General features: G+C 49.3%; 1 protein-coding gene across 4 annotated transcripts in view; it reads left to right on the forward strand.

Annotated features, from left to right (window-relative positions):
• The window catches only part of LOC100742623 (myocardin-related transcription factor B), a 250068-nt gene that overhangs the window by 209944 nt on the left and 32758 nt on the right, over positions 1-7366 (forward strand). Inside the window, exon 1 of one of the 4 annotated variants that reach the window (XM_012381935.3) lies at positions 33-571. The exons of the other annotated variants lie outside the window; for them this stretch is intronic. The gene's annotated coding sequence lies outside the window, so the exon portion shown is untranslated. Of the gene's footprint in view, positions 1-32; positions 572-7366 lie in introns of those variants that run through there. 4 annotated transcript variants of the gene reach the window in all.

A 7366-nucleotide genomic window follows, 5' to 3' on the forward strand; every position in this document is an offset into this window, starting at 1 on the left:
CGCCGCATAGCCCACCCCCGCGGCCATCCTCCTCCGGAAGATACTCTTCCTCTTTGCTTGGACAACCGCGAGTGTTTCACCCGCGTCAAGCTGTAGAAGCTGTGTGTCGCGAGTGCGAGTTTCTTCGCCACGTGCGCGCTCGATCGCGCGTTCTAGCGACCCTCGGTGTGTGTATTTATAGTGCGCGAACAGGGTCACCCCGGCGACCGCGCGTGTCACCGTGCCGCGATACCCCGTAGGGTTTCACCGACGAGGAGAGGAAGATTTTTCGTGGGTGACCGAGTAAAACAGAAGAGAGTTTGTTGCACCGGCTGACCGGATTCCCGCGGATCACGAGTGTTTCTGGTTCTTTTGTGAATCCAGCTATATAGAACATCGACCGACGTTCATGTCTCGGAAAGAGACTTCTTCTCGAGAGTGGAGTTGTGTCTTGTGCGTCGATGGTGTGTGTCAACGTGTCGATCCAGTCGCCTGTCTTGTCACCGCCGCACCCGCACCTCGATCAACGAGGCCTCGCCTAACATGCTCGACCGCCGACGCTCCGGCTGCTCTTCGCGGACGAAACTGAATGGTGCGCATCCTGTCGTTATCTCGTCGATAGTCTGCTCTTCTGGGTCGTCTGTGCCTCTGCAGGAGTTGCATCGTGCTAGTGTGTTCGACTCACTTAATCGCAGTGATTTCTCAAACGAGAGAAGAAGTACTTTGCACGCTTTTACGCAAAAGCGAAGGAGTAAAGTCATTTGATAATACGATAGCCGCGTACGTTTCGAACGGAGATATCTCAGTGACATACGTCAGCTGATGGCCAAGGCGTCGATGGAAAAATCGTGTCGCGTTCCAGTCGTTTCTTTCCCAAATCGTGTTCTCCCGTTAATCGCGCAACAAATCACCGAGACTCGAAACACCGATAAACCTTTATTAAGACCGTGAAACGTCACGATAAAATCGGACGCGAGACAACGAGCATCGAGTGTCCGTACAGCTGGTCGAACATTTTTACGACGTCGCCTTTCGCAGTAAAAAAACACGTATTAAAGACCACGAGGCTCGTGTAAACTGGTTAAAAGCTCGCGTACGATCGACGTAAGAACGTGGCAGCCGAGCTGTCACGTCCCGTCGAAATCGCAGATGATTCTTCCCTAACGACAGGCTAATGACCCTCGGATAACGAAAGGGTTCGCCCAGGACTCGCTGCTGATCGTTACTACTTCCGTATCTCGGTGCGAATCCACCTCCAGTGTGTGTTTGTTGCCGTCTCGGGCTGTTCCACCTTCGTGTTCACACCTCCGTTCCTATCACCGCCTTTTATTGCTATCTATCGCATGACGTGTTTCAATAAAACAGAGGCTCGTCCATACCTTCCGTTTGATTAAGTGGATTTTGCGCGACGGCAGTCGAGTGGAGTTCCATCGAATCGTCGAAACGGACAGACGATGTTTACAACGATATTTCGGTCTGATTCGATAGCATCACGCTGAACAACTGCCACTGGAAGGCATCTGTAGTTCTATTTGGTTCGAACGCGATTTCGAAACGGAACGGTTCCGTTGTTGGTTCGGGCTATTTTCGAGCGTCAAACCGGACGTCTGAAAACGTGTCCGTGGGCATCATCTCGGGAATAAATCGGTCCCGCTAACGAGTGGCCGGACAGAAATTTATGGCACGGCGAATCCCGATGCGGCGGAAGGCAGTTCGATAAATAACCTCGCGAGGGACGCACCGATGACGAGGGGAGGGCCGCGAGGACGAAGATCGAACACGTGGCTTATGCATCTTCTCCGGGCGGTTCTTTCCCCGCGGATCGCTGGCCTTAATGAAGCGATTCCTATCGGTCAGCCAGAATCTGATAATTAAATCAACCAGCGGTCCGCCGCATCGCGTCGGATATTAATTGAATCGTGATCGGATTCGATCTACCTCGTTTCGCAAACACGTCCGTCCTTATGACTCGACCGTGCCACCACCAGTTTTAACTTTCTGATCGTCCTTCCGATTTCCTCGTCCACCGGCAGGGGGCTTTTAATCCTTTGCCGCCCGGCTTTCGGGAGTTACGCGTTCGCGGCAGCTCGTTTAATTGGCTGGACATCGTTAACGATGTCTCTCGATGGGACTAAGTTTTTGTCACGATTTGCCTTCCACTCGACTTCTCCAACGTTTAACGATGTCGAGCCTCAGCTGTCCCGGTAGTGTTTGCTAGAATGTATCGGTACCCAGCTTATAAAGTAACTCTTTTCTCTTTGGAGACGTACTCGAAGTAGCGAGACCTGTCAGTGTTTCAACGACTGGAATATTCGCTCGATGAGCTGGATCCGGTTTCGTTGAAAACTCGTGTTGGTTGCCGAAGACAGTGAGCATTTTGGTTTAGCCGATTCGCTTTCACCGGTCGCGATGATTTTCTCGGGCAGGTGGATCAATCGCGATCGATCTTCAAACGACGTTCTTCAGTTTGATTTCCTATGAATCGCTGTTCCGAAAATTCGTCGTACTTCGCGGAGTTCTGGCCGCGACTTTATTGAGTCGTTGTTAGCAGCGCGTTTCACTCGGCCACTTTCGTGAAATCGTGAATCCTTGATTGTCAGTTGTCGGCCGATAAGATCGAAACGCACGTCGCATAGGAATCGAGCGATAGCGTCCGATCGGAGAGGTATCGAGAACGGTCGTTGGTAGCGTTTCGTATCCAGCACCGGTCCAACAACGTTTCGAGGAGCCGCGAGAATAAATTCGTACGCGAGAGCCGTAGTGAAAGATCATGAGAAGATCGGCACGATCAGATAAGAATCGACGGTACTCGGGGGCTGATGGGTCCGTGACGATGAAAAGAGTCTTTGGAAATGCGTGTCGAGGCCGAGGCAGCCGCCAGGGAACCTCGTGGGAGGGGCCAAGCGATTCCTCTCCGACATCAGGAGGGTCCGCCGTCCGATTTCTCTTTCGTTTCGCAAACACGTCCGTCCTTATGACTCGACCGTGCCACCACCAGTTTTAACTTTCTGATCGTCCTTCCGATTTCCTCGTCCACCGGCAGGGGGCTTTTAATCCTTTGCCGCCCGGCTTTCGGGAGTTACGCGTTCGCGGCAGCTCGTTTAATTGGCTGGACATCGTTAACGATGTCTCTCGATGGGACTAAGTTTTTGTCACGATTTGCCTTCCACTCGACTTCTCCAACGTTTAACGATGTCGAGCCTCAGCTGTCCCGGTAGTGTTTGCTAGAATGTATCGGTACCCAGCTTATAAAGTAACTCTTTTCTCTTTGGAGACGTACTCGAAGTAGCGAGACCTGTCAGTGTTTCAACGACTGGAATATTCGCTCGATGAGCTGGATCCGGTTTCGTTGAAAACTCGTGTTGGTTGCCGAAGACAGTGAGCATTTTGGTTTAGCCGATTCGCTTTCACCGGTCGCGATGATTTTCTCGGGCAGGTGGATCAATCGCGATCGATCTTCAAACGACGTTCTTCAGTTTGATTTCCTATGAATCGCTGTTCCGAAAATTCGTCGTACTTCGCGGAGTTCTGGCCGCGACTTTATTGAGTCGTTGTTAGCAGCGCGTTTCACTCGGCCACTTTCGTGAAATCGTGAATCCTTGATTGTCAGTTGTCGGCCGATAAGATCGAAACGCACGTCGCATAGGAATCGAGCGATAGCGTCCGATCGGAGAGGTATCGAGAACGGTCGTTGGTAGCGTTTCGTATCCAGCACCGGTCCAACAACGTTTCGAGGAGCCGCGAGAATAAATTCGTACGCGAGAGCCGTAGTGAAAGATCATGAGAAGATCGGCACGATCAGATAAGAATCGACGGTACTCGGGGGCTGATGGGTCCGTGACGATGAAAAGAGTCTTTGGAAATGCGTGTCGAGGCCGAGGCAGCCGCCAGGGAACCTCGTGGGAGGGGCCAAGCGATTCCTCTCCGACATCAGGAGGGTCCGCCGTCCGATTTCTCTTTCGCAACCCCCTTTACTTTTTCTCGAGAAATTCGGCTGACGAGCCGCTTTTATCAGGATCGAGCGCGATCTGCCTCGATAATGTCGATTTCTAAGCGAACGTCGTTATCGGTTACGTCATTTTATATGAAACCCTTGTTTCTATAATTTCCAATGTTTATCCAATTTTATATCACAACGTTATAACGGATTAAACAAGAATTTGTTATTTATACTTGAAAGATCCGCGTCACGCTCGCATAATTCTGAACATATAGATTCTTAAAATCATGCAACTTGCCTTAATTTTCCTCGGTCGTACGAATATCGGAAAGGGGAGGAGTCGATAGACAAGATTCTTTGCGCGAGAATCTACCTCAGCCCACGAGATGATTATAACGCTAATAGTGTGCAGTGTGTTAATGTCGTAACTCGATAAGTCATTAAAGTAACAAATTGCGTTATTAACCCGGCTACGGTTAATTAAACGAGGCGAGGTAAACGGCAGAAAAGCGTCGCGGATTAATGGATCGGATTGCCGAGCCGCCGGTTAATAACGATGTCCGGTTGAATATCGTGATAAGTAGGTTGAAAATCGAGACGAAACGATTCGCCGTGTCGCGATCGTGCGTTAACGAACGAACGTATACGCCAGTGTCCCGTTCTCGATCCTCCATCCCGGGGTTATAACAGTGATTACGGTAATCACGTGGCGCACGCTCGATCCACGGCACCAGTAATCTGGTAGAAGTGATTGGCATTGCGTAATCGACCGCGATAACGCGATAATGTTGGTTAATAGCGCGCTGGCCGCGGTAATACGCGCAAACTGATACTTAAGGGAACGTTAACGCGACCGTAGAGCTGCGGCTGCGAATTGGGAGAAACGTGGAATCGGATCGTGCTAAGTATACGTTGGGAAATTGTTGCGATAATAGGCTGAGTCTGGAGGAAACAAGGCATCAAGAAGCTGATATTACGTATCAATTAGTGTAGGAAGCGAATACATCGTCGTTTTCGGTGCTGTAGAACAAGAAATCGATGGAATAAACCAGAGATTATCGAAAACTTTCGAAATTATTAACATACAAATGGCATAAAATATACGAGCGCCTTGTGGGTGCACGCGACAACAAACTCCAAATCAAAATTCGTCGAAACAGGTAAACATAAAACGTCGACAGATCTTGCAAAAAGTTACGAAACCTTTGATGTAGAATTCGCATAATGACGACGAACGATCGAACGTAAACGCGAAAATATGCGACTCTGGTGGGCGACGACGAAGCTCTCGGATAATTAAAAATGTACATAATATTCGGGGAGAGGGGAAGAAAATCGCGTGATTACGTGGGCGCTTATTTAGTGCGCGTGACCGCTCGTATCTCCGCATGATCGCGCTCAGGCTTCAATAATTTCGGTGTTAATTAAACGTCAGTGCGTGGGTGCGCGGCGAACGCACGTCGAGAACGTTCCAGTGTGTTTTGTCAACTTTCACTGTCGCTTTCAGCCTTCTCGTGCGCGCCGCGTTTTAATACTCTCCCGATGATGGTTATTAAGCCCTGTCGACGAAAAGCAACGTCCGGTGGCGAAACTTTTGTCACGTCTTCGCCGTCGCCGCCACTACTGCCGCACGCATACTGCGATTGCGCGCCGCGTGGCGCATCGCTTTGCGGGCATCGATGTCTCCGGACACCGCGTCGGGTGTTAATCGACCAGGAAAGAGTGCATTAACTTTCCTTCTTTTTATTCGCAATTTACTTTTATAGTTGAAATTATGTTCGCATAGATGTCGTAGGGACATTGAATACGTTTCGAGAAATATAAGGTGTTAATTATGTGCGAGACTGATAAATCGATTCGTTGGTAATAGCGCGTAATGTCTTACACGAGCATCTACGAGGTAGGGACTGTTTACGTTTTCCATATAGGATAATTGATTGTCGTCGAGCTCTGACTATAAACGCGGTACTTCAAGGTGGCAAGTTCTAGTCGTATTTTATCTTAATGGTACCGTTTATCGTTCTCGTAAATTACCGATTTAATTATACGATAGCTTCTTCGATATAACGTTTTCAAGATCGATCGATTTTCGACCAAAATTTCGCGTAAACATGGTGAAATCAGCGATTCGCGAGGAAAGCACCGCGAGGATTTTCCATGCGAGCGCCGACATTTTTTACCTTGCTTTCACTCCCCATGATTTTTCTGAATAGGCAGCCGCCGGGCAAGCGTATCTCTCACGTTTTCGAAAGTTCCACGAAGCGCCTCCAACCAGCCGTTTCCCGGCCCGTCGATAATTCACCGTAATTTCGCGGTGTGCAGCGGCGAAACGCCGCCCACGCGTCCAACTGACCCGAGCCAGAAACCAGATGGAAAAAGAAAGATGAAAAAAGGAGAAGACAAGCGAACAAGAGCAGAGGCAAAAAGAAAAAGAAGAAACGAAGCTGCCACCCTGAACTCTATTAATTTGAGACGATTAGGCCAGCTGATTCTTGCCCACCGCTAATTGCCCGCGCGCAGACCAAGGGCCAGAGATCGGGGATTAATTAAATTGAATTAAGCTTAATTAGCCGTGACCACTTGGACCGTGGTAGCGAGGTCGAGAATGCGAGCCAAGGACGCTTCACGGGATGGATGAGACGGAAAGATTTCGATGGACCGAAACGCTACCACGCCTGTCTCTCCTAATCGTCTCTCGGGTATTTCGCTCTTTCATCCTCCTCGTTTTTCTTTGCTCGTTCGTAGTTGGCTGTGACAAGCCATGTCGGGGTATGTCATCGACTGGGAAAACGATTTTTCAATCGTTTCGGTCCCCAGTCGATTAACTTTGATTCCGTAGCTGTCACATATCAAATTATAGGTAGTAATTTCTGTTTAATGGGCGGAGCCTACTCGATCCACCGCAATTTTATTGTTCGCGCGGTGAGCGAGCTTACGCGACGCGATTCGTCATCACCGCGTCGATTAAGCGTAGTTATTAGCGAACCGCTTAGTCGAGAGGATCGCGCGAAACGCGACAGTCGCGCGCGGATAACCAGAGATACAGAGGTGAAATCAATTCTCGTGTACGTGCGCGCAACGGGCGAAGAGAAAACGCGCGTGAAATTCAAACCGAACGCCACGTCGCGCTGCAATTAAGAGGAAGCTGGGTGAAAGTGTTATATCACAACGACCGATTGTTTAAATGTTGACGATTAATTAAGCGACCGGCGTTTAAAAATGTAACCGCGTGCACACGCACTTCGTAAAAGTATCGAGGAACAAGCATTCCAGTAGAGGCAACGACGAAGACGAAGAAAAGAGCAGATTACGGTACGCCGAGTACTGCGAATTTAAAATCACCGAAGAAAATTATTTGCAAGTTTAATCCGTGTAACATTTTTATACCCAGTGTTTGAGGATTTCGAAATAACAGCAGTACTCGGACAAAAAGTGTCGATCGTCGAC

The sequence above is a fragment of the Bombus impatiens genome, unplaced genomic scaffold, assembly GCF_000188095.3.
Source record: "Bombus impatiens unplaced genomic scaffold, BIMP_2.2 scf_0136, whole genome shotgun sequence".
NCBI lineage: Eukaryota > Metazoa > Arthropoda > Insecta > Hymenoptera > Apidae > Bombus > Bombus impatiens.